At 61.1% G+C, this 16,373-nt stretch overlaps 2 non-coding genes across 2 annotated transcripts; both read left to right on the top strand.

Moving 5' to 3' along the window:
* Nucleotides 1-5,192: 5,192 nt before the first annotated feature.
* On the top strand, nt 5,193-5,311 carry LOC131867836 (5S ribosomal RNA). Its single transcript, XR_009366368.1, has one exon. It is a non-coding gene; the product is annotated as a 5S ribosomal RNA (ribosomal RNA).
* A 7,817-nt stretch (nt 5,312-13,128) lies between these two features.
* On the top strand, nt 13,129-13,247 carry LOC131867831 (5S ribosomal RNA). Its single transcript, XR_009366363.1, has one exon. It is a non-coding gene; the product is annotated as a 5S ribosomal RNA (ribosomal RNA).
* The last annotated feature ends 3,126 nt before the right edge of the window (nt 13,248-16,373 follow it).

The following is a 16,373-nucleotide window of genomic DNA, read 5'->3' as shown; positions in this document are numbered from 1 at the left end:
CATGGCAGGTCATCGGACCCAAATTCCGACCTCGCGAGTATGCCTACATATCGAATCGGTCATCGGACCCAACTTCCGACTTCATCCATACCGTAGGGTCTTTGAGGTTGGCGCGGTGCGCTCAACCCGGGGAGTCGACCCAACGAAGCATACACCTCCCCTATATAAGCTATTTGTCCGATTCCCACACCTGTGTAGTTTGCACCTCCGATCAAGACATCGACCCCAACTTCCGAACTCGCCTCCAACGACCGAACCAGCGCCTTGGTGCGCACCTTGCAACGCACAGTGCCAACATTCGCCTTCCTGCACGTGGCAGGTCATCGGACCCAAATTCCGACCTCGCGAGTATGCCTACATATCGAATCGGTCATCGGACCCAACTTCCGACTTCATCCATACCGTAGGGTCTTTGAGGTTGGCGCGGTGCGCTCAACCCGGGGAGTCGACCCAACGAAGCATACACCTCCCCTATATAAGCTATTTGTCCGATTCCCACACCTGTGTAGCTTGCACCTCCGATCAGGACATCGACCCCAACTTCCGAACTCGACTAAAAAGACCGCACCAGCGCCTTGGTGTGCACCTTGCAACGCACAGTGTCAACATTCGCCTTCCTGCACATGGCAGGTCATCGGACCCAAATTCCGACCTCATGAGCATACCTACTAATCGAATCGGTCATCGGACCCAACTTCCGACTTCATCCATACCGTAGGGTCTTTGAGGTTGGCGCGGTGCGCTCAACCTGGGGAGTCGACCCATCGAAGCATACACCTCCCCTATATAAGCTATTTGTCCGATTCCGACACCTGTGTAGTTTGCACCTCCGCTCAGGACATCGACCCCAACTTCCGAACTCGCCTGCAACGACCGAACCAGCGCCTTGGTGCGCACCAAAAGTGCGCACTTTTGGAGGGCACTTTTCTGCGCTCCAAAGGTGCGCACTTTTGGAGGGCACTTTTTGGAGGGCACTTTTCTGCGCTCCAAAGGTGCGCACTTTTGGAGGGCACTTTTTGGAGGGCACTTTTCTGCGCTCCAAAGGTGCGCACTTTTGGAGGGCACTTTTTGGAGGGCACTTTTCTGCGCTCCAAAGGTGCGCACTTTTGGAGGGCACTTTTTGGAGGGCACTTTTCTGCGCTCCAAAGGTGCGCACTTTTGGAGGGCACTTTTTGGAGGGCACTTTTCTGCGCTCCAAAGGTGCGCACTTTTGGAGGGCACTTTTTGGAGGGCACTTTTCTGCGCTCCAAAGGTGCGCACTTTTGGAGGGCACTTTTTGGAGGGCACTTTTCTGCGCTCCAAAGGTGCGCACTTTTGGAGGGCACTTTTTGGAGGGCACTTTTCTGCGCTCCAAAGGTGCGCACTTTTGGAGGGCACTTTTTGGAGGGCACTTTTCTGCGCTCCAAAGGTGCGCACTTTTGGAGGGCACTTTTGTGCACTCCAAAGGTGCGCACTTTTGGAGGGCACTTTTCCTGTGCTCCAAAGGTGCACACCTAGGTGAGCACCTTCGACCACACCTTGTAGCACACCAAACTCTGACTTTCGACTTCATCCGCAATGCAGGGTCTTTGAGGTTGGCGCAATGCGCACAACCAGGGGAGTCGACCCATCAAACCCAACACCTCCCCTATATAAGCTATTTGTCTGATTCTCATACATGCGTAGCCTGCAGGAGCAATTAGGACATCGACCCCAACTTTCGGCTTCTAAACGAAAACAAGGTCTTTGAGGTTGGTGTAATGCGAACAACTAGGGGAGTCAACCCATCAAACCCAACACCTCCCCTATATAAGCTATTTGTCTGATTCTCATACATGTGTAGTCTACAGGAGCAATTAGGACATCGACCCCAACTTTTGACTTCTTAACGAAAACAAGGTCTTTGAGGTTGACGTAATGCGCACAACCAGGGGAGTCGACCCATCAAACCCAACACCTCCCCTATATAAGCTATTTGTCCGATTCTCATACATGTGTAGCCTGCAGGAGCCATTAGGACATTGACCCCAACTTTTGACTTCTTAACGAAAACAAGGTCTTTGAGGTTGGCGTAATGCGCACAACCAAGGGAGTTGACCCATCAAACCCAACACCTCCCCTATATAAGCTATTTGTCTGATTCTCATACATGTGTAGCCTGCAACAACGATTAGGACATCCACCCCAACTTCTGAATTCGTCTGCGTTGACCGCACCAAAGGTGCACGCCTTGGTGCTCACCAAAATCCGACTTCCGACTTCTTCTGCTATGCGGGGTCTTTGAGGTTGGCGCAGTGCGCACAACCAGGGGAGTCAACCCACCGAATGCAACACCTCCCCTATATAAGCTATTTGTCTGATTCTCATACATGCATAGACTGCAGCAATGATTAGGACATCCACCCCAACTTTTGACTTCTTAAACAAGACAGGGTCTTTGAAGTTGGTGCAGTGCACACAACCAGGGGAGTCGACCCATCAAACGCAACACCTCCCCTATATAAAGCTATTTGTCCGATTCTCATACGTGTAGTCTGCAGCAGCGATTAGGACATCGACCCCAACTTCCGAATTCGTTTGCATTGACCGCACCAAAGGTGCACGCCTTGGTGTGCACCCTGGAGTGCACTTTGGTGCTCACCTCGGTGCACACTTTGGTGTGCACCTCGGTGTGCACCAAAGGTGCGCACCTTGGAGCGCACCAAAGGTGTACACTTTGGAGCGCACCACATAGGGTCTTTGAGAGGTTGGCGCAGTGCGCACACCAAGGTGGGTGTTGAGGTGCGTGCCGAGGTGGGTGGGTGCTAGGGTGCGCTCCATGGTGGGTGCCAGGGTGGGTGCGTGCTAGGGTGGATTCCAAAGAGGGTCATAGGGTGGGTGCCAAGGTGGGTTGGTGATATAGTGGGTTCAAAGGTGGGTACTAGGGTGGGTTCCAAGGTGGGTCACAAGTTGGGTGCCAGGATGCGTGGGTGTTAGGTTGGGTGCCAAGGTGGGCTCCTGCGTGGGTGGGTGCTAGGGTGGGTTTCAAGGTGGACGCGAGGGCGGGTGCCAAGGTGGGTAACAAGTTGGGTGTTAGGATGGGTGAGTGCTAGAGTGGGTGCCAAGGTGGGTGGGTGCTAAGGTGGATGCCAAGGTGGTTCACAGGGTGGGTGGGTTCTAGGGTGAGTTCCAAGGTGGGTCACAGGTTCAGTGCTAGGGTGGGTGTCAAGGCGGGTGTCGAGGTGCCTGGGTGCTAGGGTGTGGATGCCAATGTGGGTCATAGGGTGGGTACTAGGGTGGGCTGCAATGTGGGTGCCAAGGTGGGTAACATGCTCGGTGGGTTCTAAATTGGGTGCCAGGGTGGGTGTGCACCCACCTTGCCCGAGGTGGGTGCCAAGGTGCCAGTGTGGGTGGGTGCTAAGGTGGATGCCAAGGTGGGTGAGAAGGTGGGTGATAGGTTGAGTGGTAGGATGGGTGGGTGCCAAGATGGGTCACAGGGTGGGTGCAAGGGTGGGTAGGTGCTAGGGTTGGTGTCAGGGTGGGTGGGTGCTAGGTTGGGTTCCAAGGTGGGTGCGAGGGTGAGTGTCAAGGTGGGTCACAGGTTAGGTGCTAGGATGGGTGAGTGCTAGGGTGCAAAGGTGCCAGGGTGGGTGCTAGGATGGGTCGATGCTAGGGTGAGTGGCAAGGTGGGTCCACAAGTGTCAAGGTGGGTGCCGAGGTGGGTGCCAAGTCGGCGACTGCTATGGTGGATGCCAAGGTGGGTCACGGGGTGGGTGCCAAGTTGCTAGGTTGGGTTCCAAGGTGGGTGCCAACGTGGGTGCTAGGGTGCGTGGGTTAAAGGGTGTGTCACAACGTGGGTGCCAGGATGGGTGCGCACCCACACTGGCCAAGACGGGTGCGGGTGCAAGGTTGGGTTCCAAGCCCGGTCACAGGCTGGGTGCTAGGATGGGTGGGTGCCAAGGTGGGCACCAGGGTGGGTGCACCCACCCTGGCCAAGGTGGGTCACGGGGTGGGTCCTAGGGTGGGTAACGGGGTGGGTACTAAGGTGCGTGCCAAGGTGGGTCATAGGGTGGGTGCCAAGGTGGGCACCAGGGTGGGTGTGCACCAACCCTAGCCAGGGTAGGTCACGGGGTGGTTGTCGGGGTGGGCGTCAAGGAGCCAAGGTGGGTGGCAAGTAGCCAAGTTGCGTGCCAAGGTGGGTGTCGGGGTGGGTGCCAAGGATCCAAGGTGGGTGCCAAGGAACCAAGGTGGGTGTCTGGGTGGGTGCCGAGGTGGGAGCCAGGGTGGGTCCCAAGGTGAGTGCAAAGGTGGGTGCCAGGGTCAAGGTGAGTGCCAATGTGGGTTCCAAGGTGCCAGGGTCAGGGTGAGTGCCAATGTGGGTTCAAAGGTGCTAAGTTGGGTGCGAGGTTGGGTGCGAGGGTGGGTGGGTGCCAAGGTGTGCTAGGTGGAAGCCCGGGTGGGTCGGCATCCCATGGGTGTCGAGTTGGGTGCCTGATGGGTGCTTCTTGTCAAGTTTTAGTCGTCGGGACTCATTTCGAGCCTTAGAGGTCGTTTCTTGTCCGGTTGCCCTGTCTTCGACCTGGGAACCCAATTTTGGTCCTCGGGTCCCATTTTTTTTTGTCTCGCATCCCACTTTTGGCCTGTGGCCTTTTCGGGGTCGATTCTCGTTTTGGGCATCAGAGCATGTTTCTTCTCCTAAAACCCAATATTTGTTTATTAAGTCTCGGAACACATTTTTGTTCTCGTGGACCCATCATGGGTCTTGGAACGCATTTGTGGTCCTTGGGTCCCATTTTGCATCCCGAAACTTGTGTTTTGGTGCTTGATCCCTATTTTGGGTGCCCACCTTGCACCAAGTGCGCACCCGGGGCAAACCGAGCGCCTTGGTGCACCGGGGCAAGATCGAGCGTGCACCCGAGGCGCCCCGAACATGCACCAAGGTGCACTCGGCCCACATGTGAGCGCAGGTCGTTGCGCCCGAGGTGGTGTGTGGGCACCGCGTTGCAGACGGGACACTGCACGCACACGACGCCCCCTCCAGGTGCACGCACGTAGGCCGGGCCGGGTGCACACCCGACGCCCTAGCAAGGTGCGCGCACCCGGGCAGGGCTCACACTTGGCGAACGGGGCGCACTTCGCGAGGGAGGGTGTGCACCTCGACGGGGGTGGGTGGCCGGGGTGGATTCGCACGTGGGTCGCGGTTTGCTAAGTACACACTGCGACAAGCTCATAACGGGTGCGATCATACCAGCATTAGTGCACCGGATCCCATCAGAACTCCGCAGTTAAGCGCGCTTGGGCCGGAGTAGTACTGGGATGGGTGACCTCCCGGGAAGTCCCGGTGTTGCACCCTTTTTTAGTTTTTCGCCGGGCGTCGCAATGCTATTTGAATAAACCTTTTGCCCGTTTGCGTTCTCGTCGGGGCCGGGCCGGGCCGGGGTGCGCTGCCCGCACTACCGCGCGCGCGGGGGCGACACCGAGCGCGCACCCGAGGCACCCCGAGCACACAGGCCACGGTGCAACCCGGGCGTTGTGCGCGCACCCCGGTGCGCCCGAGGTGCTGCGCGCGCACCCAGGTGAAATCGGTGTGCACCTCGGCCAGTGCGCGCTCGGTCGAGTCGCGCACGTTGGCCAAGGTGCACGGTGATGTTTCTTACTCTAAGGTTCCGCACCAGACGCCCGGGACAGGTGAGCGAAGCTGGGCGGGGCCGGGTGCGCGGCCGGGGCAGGTGCACGCAGCTGGAGAGAGCTTTGGAGCACACTTCGGAGCGCACCAATGATGCGCTCCATTCAAAAGTTTCCTGAAAAGGCAAAAAAAGTTGAGATTATAGAATTTCCCACTTGAGAGATTGTAAAAAAAAAAAATTTAAAATGAAGGAAACGCGGGTGCCAAGGTGTGCGCAGCCCAGCCAAGGTGTGCGCACCAAGGCGCCCACCCTGGCGAAGGTGCACGCAAGGTGCGCACCCGAGGCAAACCGGACAATTAACCCAACTTTCGACTTCGCGCGCACCTTGGAGCGCACTTCGGAGCGCTCCTTGGTGCGCACCAATCTTGGGCACCTCGGAGTGCACCATGGCGCCCACCAAGGTGCGCACCCGGGGCAAACCGAGCTCCGACTTCGTGCGCACCTTGGAGCGCACGAAAGGTGCGCACCATGGCGCCCACCAAGGTGCGCAGCCCAGCCAAGGCGTGCGCATCAAGGTGCGCACCCTGGCGAAGGTGCGCACCCGGGGCAAACCGAGCTCCGACTTCGTGCGCACCTTGGAGCGCACAAAAGGTGCGCAACCCAGCCAAGGTGTGCGCACCCCGGTCAAACCGAGCTCCGAATCGTGCGCACCAGAGGTGCACGCCATCGTGCGCACCTTGGAGCACACTTCGGAGCCCTCCTTGGTGCGCGCCGATGTTGCGCACCTCGGAGCGCACCCGGGGAAAACAATGCAATTAACCCGACTTTCGACTTCGTGGGCACCTCGGAGCGCTCTCGGGTTCGCACCTCGGAGCACACCGAGGTGCGCACCTTTGATGCGCTGCCTTCACCAATTTCCAGAAAAGGCAAGAAAACATTGAGAAGGTGTGCGCACCGAGGTGCCCACCCTGGCGAAGGTGCACGCGAGGTGCGCACCCGGGGCAAACCGGGCTCCGACTTCGTGCACGCCGCACCTTGGAGCACACTTCGGAGCGCTCCTTGGTGCGCACCAGGGCGCGCAACCCAGCCGAGGTGCCCACCCCGGCGAAGGTGCACGCGAGGTGCGCACCCGGGGCAAACCGGGCTCCGACTTCGTGCACGCCATGGTGCCCACCGCGGCGAAGGTGCACGCGAGGTGCGCACCCGGGGCAAACCGGGCTCCGACTTCGTGCACGCCGCACCTTGGAGCACACTTCGGAGCGCTCCTTGGTGCGCACCATGGTGCCCACCAGGGCGCGCAACCCCGCCGAAGGTGCACGCGAGGTGCGCACCCGGGGCAAACCGGGCTCCGACTTCGTGCACGCCGCACCTTGGAGCACACTTCGGAGCGCTCCTTGGTGCGCACCATGGTGCCCACCAGGGCGCGCAACCCCGCCGAAGGTGCACGCGAGGTGCGCACCCGGGGCAAACCGGGCTCCGACTTCGTGCACGCCATGGTGCGCACCGCGGCGAAGGTGCGCACCCGGGGCAAACCGGGCTCCGACTTCGTGCACGCCGCACCTTGGAGCACACTTCGGAGCGCTCCTTGGTGCGCACCAGGGCGCGCAACCCAGCCGAGGTGCCCACCCCGGCGAAGGTGCACGCGAGGTGCGTACCCGGGGCAAACCGGGCTCCGACTTCGTGCACGCCGCACCTTGGAGCACACTTCGGAGCGCTCCTTGGTGCGCACCATGGTGCCCACCAGGCCGCGCAACCCAGCCAAGGTGTGCGCACCAAGGTGCACGCGAGGTGCGCACCCGGGGCAAACCGGGGTCCGACTTCGTGCACGCCGCACCTTGGAGCACACATCGGGGCGCTCCCGGGTTCGCACCGGCGTTGCGCACCGTGGTGGGCACCTCGGAGCACACCAAGGTGGGCAGCGAGGTGCGCACCTTTGATGCGATGCCTTCACTAATTTCCATAAAAGGCAAAAAAAAAACGAGATTTTAAAATTTCCGTTTTGAAAGATAGTGAGAAAAAGGGAATGCTGGTGCCATCTTGAGCCCGCCCTGGTGCGCAGCCCAGCCAAGGTGTGCGCACCAAGGTGCCCACCCTGGCGAAGGTGCGCGCCCGGGCAATTAATCCAACTTCCAACTTCGCGCGCGCCAGGGTGGGAGCGCACCCAACAACCGGGCCTGGGAAGAGCCAATGCGAGAAACCCCACCAAACGCTCTGACAAAAAAAGAGGGGGCGCTCCAGTAACCCCGCTTCGGAGCGCACCCTGGGCAAACCCAGCCAAGGTGCCCACCCCGGCCAAGGTGCAGGCGAGGTGCGCACCCGGGGCAAACCGGGCTCCGACAACGTGCACGCCGCACCTTGGAGCACACTTCGTAGCGCTCCCGGGTGCGCACCTCAGAGCACACCAAGGTGGGCAGCGAGGTGCGCACCTTTGATGCGCTGCCTTCACTAATTTCCAGAAAAGGCAAAAAAAAAAGGAGATTTTAAAATTTCCGTTTTGAAAGATAGTGAAAAAAACGGAACGCGCGTGCCATCTTGAGCCCGCCCTGGTGCGCAGCCCAGGTAAGGTGCCCACCCTGGCAAAGGTGCGCACCCGGGCAATTAACCCTACTTCCGACTTCGTGCGCGCCAGGGTGGCAACCGGGCCTCGGAAGAGCCAATGCGAGAAACCCCACCAAACGCTCCGACAAAAAAAGAGGCGGCGCTCCAATAACCCCGCTTCGGAGCGCAGCCGGGGCAAACCCAGCCAAGGTGCCCACCCCGACGAAGGTGCACGCGAGGTGCGCACCCGGGGCAAACCGGGCTCCGACAACGTGCACGCAGCACCTTGGAGCACACTTCGAAGCACTCCCGGGTGCCCACCGGCGTTGCGCACCGTGGTGGGCAGCGAGGTGCGCACCTTTGATGCGCTGCCTTCACTAATTTCCAGAAAAAGGCAAAAAAAAATGAGATTTTAAAATTTCCGTTTTGAAAGATAGTGAAAAAAAAGGAACGCGGGTGCCATCTTGAGCCCGCCCTGGTGCGCAGCCCAGGCAAGGCATGCGCACCAAGGTGCCCACCCGAGGTGCACACCCGGGGCAAACCGGGCTCCGACTTCGTGCAGGCCGCACCTTGGAGCACACTTCGGAGCGCTCCTTGGTGCGCACCATGGTGCCCACCAGGGCGCGCAACCCAGCCAAGGTCTGCACACCAAGGTGCCCACCCCGGCGAAGGTGCACGCGAGGTGCGCACCCGGGGCAAACCGGGCTCCGACTTCGTGCACGCCATGGTGCCCACCGCGGCGAAGGTGCACGCGAGGTGCGCACCCGGGGCAAACCGGGCTCCGACTTCGTGCACGCCGCACCTTGGAGCACACTTCGGAGCGCTCCTTGGTGCGCACCATGGTGCCCACCAGGGCGCGCAACCCAGCCAAGGTGTGCGCACCAAGGTGCACGCGAGGTGCGCACCCGGGGCAAACCGGGGTCCGACTTCGTGCACGCCGCACCTTGGAGCACACATCGGAGCGCTCCCAGGTTCGCACCAGCGTTGCGCACCTTTGATGCGCTGCCTTCACTAATTTCCAGAAAAGGCAAAAAAAAACGAGATTTTAAAATTTCCGTTCTGAAAGATAGTGAAAAAAACGGAACGCGGGTGCCATCTTGAGCCCTTCCTGGTGCGCAGCCCAGGCAAGTTGTGCGCACCAAGGTGCCCACCCTGGCGGAGGTGCGCGCCCGGGGCAATCCGGGCTCCGACTTCGTGCACTGCATGGTGCCCACCAAGGCGCGCAACCCAGCCAAGGTGCCCACCGCAGCGAAGGTGCACGCGAGGTGCGCACCCGAGGTGCACACCCGGGGCAAACCGGGCTCCGACTTCGTGCACGCCGCACCTTGGAGCACACTTCAGAGCGCTCCTTGGTGCGCACCAGGGCGCGCAACCCAGCCGAGGTGCCCACCCCGGCGAAGGTGCACGCGAGGTGCGCACCCGGGGCAAACCGGGCTCCGACTTCGTGCACGCCATGGTGCCCACCGCGGCGAAGGTGCGCACCCGGGGCAAACCGGGCTCCGACTTCGTGCACGCCGCACCTTGGAGCACACTTCGGAGCGCTCCTTGGTGCGCACCATGGTGCCCACCAGGCCGCGCAACCCAGCCAAGGTGTGCGCACCAAGGTGCACGCGAGGTGCGCACCCGGGGCAAACCGGGGTCCGACTTCGTGCACGCCGCACCTTGGAGCACACATCGGGGCGCTCCCGGGTTCGCACCGGCGTTGCGCACCGTGGTGGGCACCTCGGAGCACACCAAGGTGGGCAGCGAGGTGCGCACCTTTGATGCGATGCCTTCACTAATTTCCATAAAAGGCAAAAAAAAAACGAGATTTTAAAATTTCCGTTTTGAAAGATAGTGAGAAAAAGGGAATGCTGGTGCCATCTTGAGCCCGCCCTGGTGCGCAGCCCAGCCAAGGTTTGCGCACCAAGGTGCCCACCCTGGCGAAGGTGCGCGCCCGGGCAATTAACCCAACTTCCAACTTCGCGCGCGCCAGGGTGGGAGCGCACCCAACAACCGGGCCTGGGAAGAGCCAATGCGAGAAACCCCACCAAACTCTCTGACAAAAAAAGAGGGGGCGCTCCAGTAACCCCGCTTCGGAGCGCACCCTGGGCAAACCCAGCCAAGGTGCCCACCCCGGCCAAGGTGCAGGCGAGGTGCGCACCCGGGGCAAACCGGGCTCCGACAACGTGCACGCCGCACCTTGGAGCACACTTCGTAGCGCTCCCGGGTGCGCACCTCAGAGCACACCAAGGTGGGCAGCGAGGTGCGCACCTTTGATGCGCTGCCTTCACTAATTTCCAGAAAAGGCAAAAAAAAAAGGAGATTTTAAAATTTCCGTTTTGAAAGATAGTGAAAAAAACGGAACGCGCGTGCCATCTTGAGCCCGCCCTGGTGCGCAGCCCAGGTAAGGTGCCACCCTGGCAAAGGTGCGCACCCGGGCAATTAACCCTACTTCCGACTTCGTGCGCGCCAGGGTGGCAACCGGGCCTCGGAAGAGCCAATGCGAGAAACCCCACCAAACGCTCCGACAAAAAAAGAGGCGGCGCTCCAATAACCCCGCTTCGGAGCGCAGCCGGGGCAAACCAAGCCAAGGTGCCCACCCCGACGAAGGTGCACGCGAGGTGCGCACCCGGGGCAAACCGGGCTCCGACAACGTGCACGCAGCACCTTGGAGCACACTTCGAAGCACTCCCGGGTGCCCACCGGCGTTGCGCACCGTGGTGGGCAGCGAGGTGCGCACCTTTGATGCGCTGCCTTCACTAATTTCCAGAAAAAGGCAAAAAAAAATGAGATTTTAAAATTTCCGTTTTGAAAGATAGTGAAAAAAAAGGAACGCGGGTGCCATCTTGAGCCCGCCCTGGTGCGCAGCCCAGGCAAGGCATGCGCACCAAGGTGCCCACCCGAGGTGCACACCCGGGGCAAACCGGGCTCCGACTTCGTGCAGGCCGCACCTTGGAGCACACTTCGGAGCGCTCCTTGGTGCGCACCATGGTGCCCACCAGGGCGCACCCGAGGCAAACCGGGCTCCGACTTCGTGCACGCCGCACCTTGGAGCACACATCGGAGCGCTCCCAGGTTCGCACCAGCGTTGCGCACCTTTGATGCGCTGCCTTCACTAATTTCCAGAAAAGGCAAAAAAAAACGATATTTTAAAATTTCCGTTCTGAAAGATAGTGAAAAAAACGGAACGCGGGTGCCATCTTGAGCCCTTCCTGATGCGCAGCCCAGGCAAGTTGTGCGCACCAAGGTGCCCACCCTGGCGGAGGTGCGCGCCCGGGGCAAACCGGGCTCCGACTTCGTGCACTGCATGGTGCCCACCAAGGCGCGCAACCCAGCCAAGGTGCCCACCGCAGCGAAGGTGCACGCGAGGTGCGCACCCGAGGTGCACACCCGGGGCAAACCGGGCTCCGACTTCGTGCACGCCGCACCTTGGAGCACACTTCAGAGCGCTCCTTGGTACGCACCAGGGCGCGCAACCCAGCCAAGGTGCTCACCCCGGCGAAGGTGCACGCGAGGTGCGCACCCGGGGCAAACCGGGCTCGGACTTCGTGCACGCCGCACCTTGGAGCACACATCGGAGCGCTCCCGGGTTCGCACCAGCATTGCGCACCTTTGATGCGCTGCCTTCACTAATTTCCAGAAAAGGCAAAAAAAAGAAAAAAATGAGATTTTAAAATTTCCGTTTTGAAAGATAGTGAAAAAAACGGAACGCGGGTGCCATCTTGAGCCCGCCCTGGTGTGCAGCCCAGGCAAGTTGTGCGCACCAAGGCACCCACCCTGGCCAAGGTGGGTCACGGGGTGGGTCCTAGGGTGGGTAACGGGGTGGGTACTAAGGTGCGTGCCAAGGTGGGTCATAGGGTGGGTGCCAAGGTGGGCACCAGGGTGGGTGTGCACCAACCCTAGCCAGGGTAGGTCACGGGGTGGTTGTCGGGGTGGGCGTCAAGGAGCCAAGGTGGGTGGCAAGTAGCCAAGTTGCGTGCCAAGGTGGGTGTCGGGGTGGGTGCCAAGGATCCAAGGTGGGTGCCAAGGAACCAAGGTGGGTGTCTGGGTGGGTGCCGAGGTGGGAGCCAGGGTGGGTCCCAAGGTGAGTGCAAAGGTGGGTGCCAGGGTCAAGGTGAGTGCCAATGTGGGTTCCAAGGTGCCAGGGTCAGGGTGAGTGCCAATGTGGGTTCAAAGGTGCTAAGTTGGGTGCGAGGTTGGGTGCGAGGGTGGGTGGGTGCCAAGGTGTGCTAGGTGGAAGCCCGGGTGGGTCGGCATCCCATGGGTGTCGAGTTGGGTGCCTGATGGGTGCTTCTTGTCAAGTTTTAGTCGTCGGGACTCATTTCGAGCCTTAGAGGTCGTTTCTTGTCCGGTTGCCCTGTCTTCGACCTGGGAACCCAATTTTGGTCCTCGGGTCCCATTTTTTTTTGTCTCGCATCCCACTTTTGGCCTGTGGCCTTTTCGGGGTCGATTCTCGTTTTGGGCATCAGAGCATGTTTCTTCTCCTAAAACCCAATATTTGTTTATTAAGTCTCGGAACACATTTTTGTTCTCGTGGACCCATCATGGGTCTTGGAACGCATTTGTGGTCCTTGGGTCCCATTTTGCATCCCGAAACTTGTGTTTTGGTGCTTGATCCCTATTTTGGGTGCCCACCTTGCACCAAGTGCGCACCCGGGGCAAACCGAGCGCCTTGGTGCACCGGGGCAAGATCGAGCGTGCACCCGAGGCGCCCCGAACATGCACCAAGGTGCACTCGGCCCACATGTGAGCGCAGGTCGTTGCGCCCGAGGTGGTGTGTGGGCACCGCGTTGCAGACGGGACACTGCACGCACACGACGCCCCCTACAGGTGCACGCACGTAGGCCGGGCCGGGTGCACACCCGACGCCCTAGCAAGGTGCGCGCACCCGGGCAGGGCTCACACTTGGCGAACGGGGCGCACTTCGCGAGGGAGGGTGTGCACCTCGACGGGGGTGGGTGGCCGGGGTGGATTCGCACGTGGGTCGCGGTTTGCTAAGTACACACTGCGACAAGCTCATAACGGGTGCGATCATACCAGCGTTAGTGCACCGGATCCCATCAGAACTCCGCAGTTAAGCGCGCTTGGGCCGGAGTAGTACTGGGATGGGTGACCTCCCGGGAAGTCCCGGTGTTGCACCCTTTTTTAGTTTTTCGCCGGGCATCGCAATGCTATTTGAATAAACCTTTTGCCCGTTTGCGTTCTCGTCGGGGCCGGGCCGGGCCGGGGTGCGCTGCCCGCACTACCGCGCGCGCGGGGGCGACACCGAGCGCGCACCCGAGGCGCCCCGAGCACACAGGCCACGGTGCAACCCGGGCGTTGTGCGCGCACCCCGGTGCGCCCGAGGTGCTGCGCGCGCACCCAGGTGAAATCGGTGTGCACCTCGGCCAGTGCGCGCTCGGTCGAGTCGCGCACGTTGGCCAAGGTGCACGGTGATGTTTCTTACTCTAAGGTTCCGCACCAAACGCCCGGGACAGGTGAGCGAAGCTGGGCGGGGCCGGGTGCGCGGCCGGGGCAGGTGCACGCAGCTGGAGAGAGCTTTGGAGCACACTTCGGAGCGCACCAATGATGCGCTCCATTCAAAAGTTTCCTGAAAAGGCAAAAAAAGTTGAGATTATAGAATTTCCCACTTGAGAGATTGTAAAAAAAAAAAATTTAAAATGAAGGAAACGCGGGTGCCAAGGTGTGCGCAGCCCAGCCAAGGTGTGCGCACCAAGGCGCCCACCCTGGCGAAGGTGCACGCAAGGTGCGCACCCGAGGCAAACCGGACAATTAACCCAACTTTCGACTTCGCGCGCACCTTGGAGCGCACTTCGGAGCGCTCCTTGGTGCGCACCAATCTTGGGCACCTCGGAGTGCACCATGGCGCCCACCAAGGTGCGCACCCGGGGCAAACCGAGCTCCGACTTCGTGCGCACCTTGGAGCGCACGAAAGGTGCGCACCATGGCGCCCACCAAGGTGCGCAGCCCAGCCAAGGCGTGCGCATCAAGGTGCGCACCCTGGCGAAGGTGCGCACCCGGGGCAAACCGAGCTCCGACTTCGTGCGCACCTTGGAGCGCACAAAAGGTGCGCAACCCAGCCAAGGTGTGCGCACCCCGGTCAAACCGAGCTCCGAATCGTGCGCACCAGAGGTGCACGCCATCGTGCGCACCTTGGAGCACACTTCGGAGCCCTCCTTGGTGCGCGCCGATGTTGCGCACCTCGGAGCGCACCCGGGGAAAACAATGCAATTAACCCGACTTTCGACTTCGTGGGCACCTCGGAGCGCTCTCGGGTTCGCACCTCGGAGCACACCGAGGTGCGCACCTTTGATGCGCTGCCTTCACCAATTTCCAGAAAAGGCAAGAAAACATTGAGAAGGTGTGCGCACCGAGGTGCCCACCCTGGCGAAGGTGCACGCGAGGTGCGCACCCGGGGCAAACCGGGCTCCGACTTCGTGCACGCCGCACCTTGGAGCACACTTCGGAGCGCTCCTTGGTGCGCACCAGGGCGCGCAACCCAGCCGAGGTGCCCACCCCGGCGAAGGTGCATGCGAGGTGCGCACCCGGGGCAAACCGGGCTCCGACTTCGTGCACGCCATGGTGCCCACCGCGGCGAAGGTGCACGCGAGGTGCGCACCCGGGGCAAACCGGGCTCCGACTTCGTGCACGCCGCACCTTGGAGCACACTTCGGAGCGCTCCTTGGTGCGCACCATGGTGCCCACCAGGGCGCGCAACCCCGCCGAAGGTGCACGCGAGGTGCGCACCCGGGGCAAACCGGGCTCCGACTTCGTGCACGCCGCACCTTGGAGCACACTTCGGAGCGCTCCTTGGTGCGCACCATGGTGCCCACCAGGGCGCGCAACCCCGCCGAAGGTGCACGCGAGGTGCGCACCCGGGGCAAACCGGGCTCCGACTTCGTGCACGCCGCACCTTGGAGCACACTTCGGAGCGCTCCTTGGTGCGCACCAGGGCGCGCAACCCAGCCGAGGTGCCCACCCCGGCGAAGGTGCACGCGAGGTGCGTACCCGGGGCAAACCGGGCTCCGACTTCGTGCACGCCGCACCTTGGAGCACACTTCGGAGCGCTCCTTGGTGCGCACCATGGTGCCCACCAGGCCGCGCAACCCAGCCAAGGTGTGCGCACCAAGGTGCACGCGAGGTGCGCACCCGGGGCAAACCGGGGTCCGACTTCGTGCACGCCGCACCTTGGAGCACACATCGGGGCGCTCCCGGGTTCGCACCGGCGTTGCGCACCGTGGTGGGCACCTCGGAGCACACCAAGGTGGGCAGCGAGGTGCGCACCTTTGATGCGATGCCTTCACTAATTTCCATAAAAGGCAAAAAAAAAACGAGATTTTAAAATTTCCGTTTTGAAAGATAGTGAGAAAAAGGGAATGCTGGTGCCATCTTGAGCCCGCCCTGGTGCGCAGCCCAGCCAAGGTGTGCGCACCAAGGTGCCCACCCTGGCGAAGGTGCGCGCCCGGGCAATTAACCCAACTTCCAACTTCGCGCGCGCCAGGGTGGGAGCGCACCCAACAACCGGGCCTGGGAAGAGCCAATGCGAGAAACCCCACCAAACGCTCTGACAAAAAAAGAGGGGGCGCTCCAGTAACCCCGCTTCGGAGCGCACCCTGGGCAAACCCAGCCAAGGTGCCCACCCCGGCCAAGGTGCAGGCGAGGTGCGCACCCGGGGCAAACCGGGCTCCGACAACGTGCACGCCGCACCTTGGAGCACACTTCGTAGCGCTCCCGGGTGCGCACCTCAGAGCACACCAAGGTGGGCAGCGAGGTGCGCACCTTTGATGCGCTGCCTTCACTAATTTCCAGAAAAGGCAAAAAAAAAAGGAGATTTTAAAATTTCCGTTTTGAAAGATAGTGAAAAAAACGGAACGCGCGTGCCATCTTGAGCCCGCCCTGGTGCGCAGCCCAGGTAAGGTGCCCACCCTGGCAAAGGTGCGCACCCGGGCAATTAACCCTACTTCCGACTTCGTGCGCGCCAGGGTGGCAACCGGGCCTCGGAAGAGCCAATGCGAGAAACCCCACCAAACGCTCCGACAAAAAAAGAGGCGGCGCTCCAATAACCCCGCTTCGGAGCGCAGCCGGGGCAAACCCAGCCAAGGTGCCCACCCCGACGAAGGTGCACGCGAGGTGCGCACCCGGGGCAAACCGGGCTCCGACAACGTGCACGCAGCACCTTGGAGCACACTTCGAAGCACTCCCGGGTGCCCACCGGCGTTGCGCACCGTGGTGGGCAGCGAGGTGCGCACCTTTGATGCGCTGCCTTCA

The sequence above is a fragment of the Cryptomeria japonica genome, unplaced genomic scaffold, assembly GCF_030272615.1.
Source record: "Cryptomeria japonica unplaced genomic scaffold, Sugi_1.0 HiC_scaffold_185, whole genome shotgun sequence".
In the NCBI taxonomy this organism is placed as follows: Eukaryota; Viridiplantae; Streptophyta; class Pinopsida; order Cupressales; family Cupressaceae; genus Cryptomeria; species Cryptomeria japonica.
Note: the sequence above shows the minus strand (reverse complement) of the source record. Positions and strands in the feature narration are given on the sequence as shown.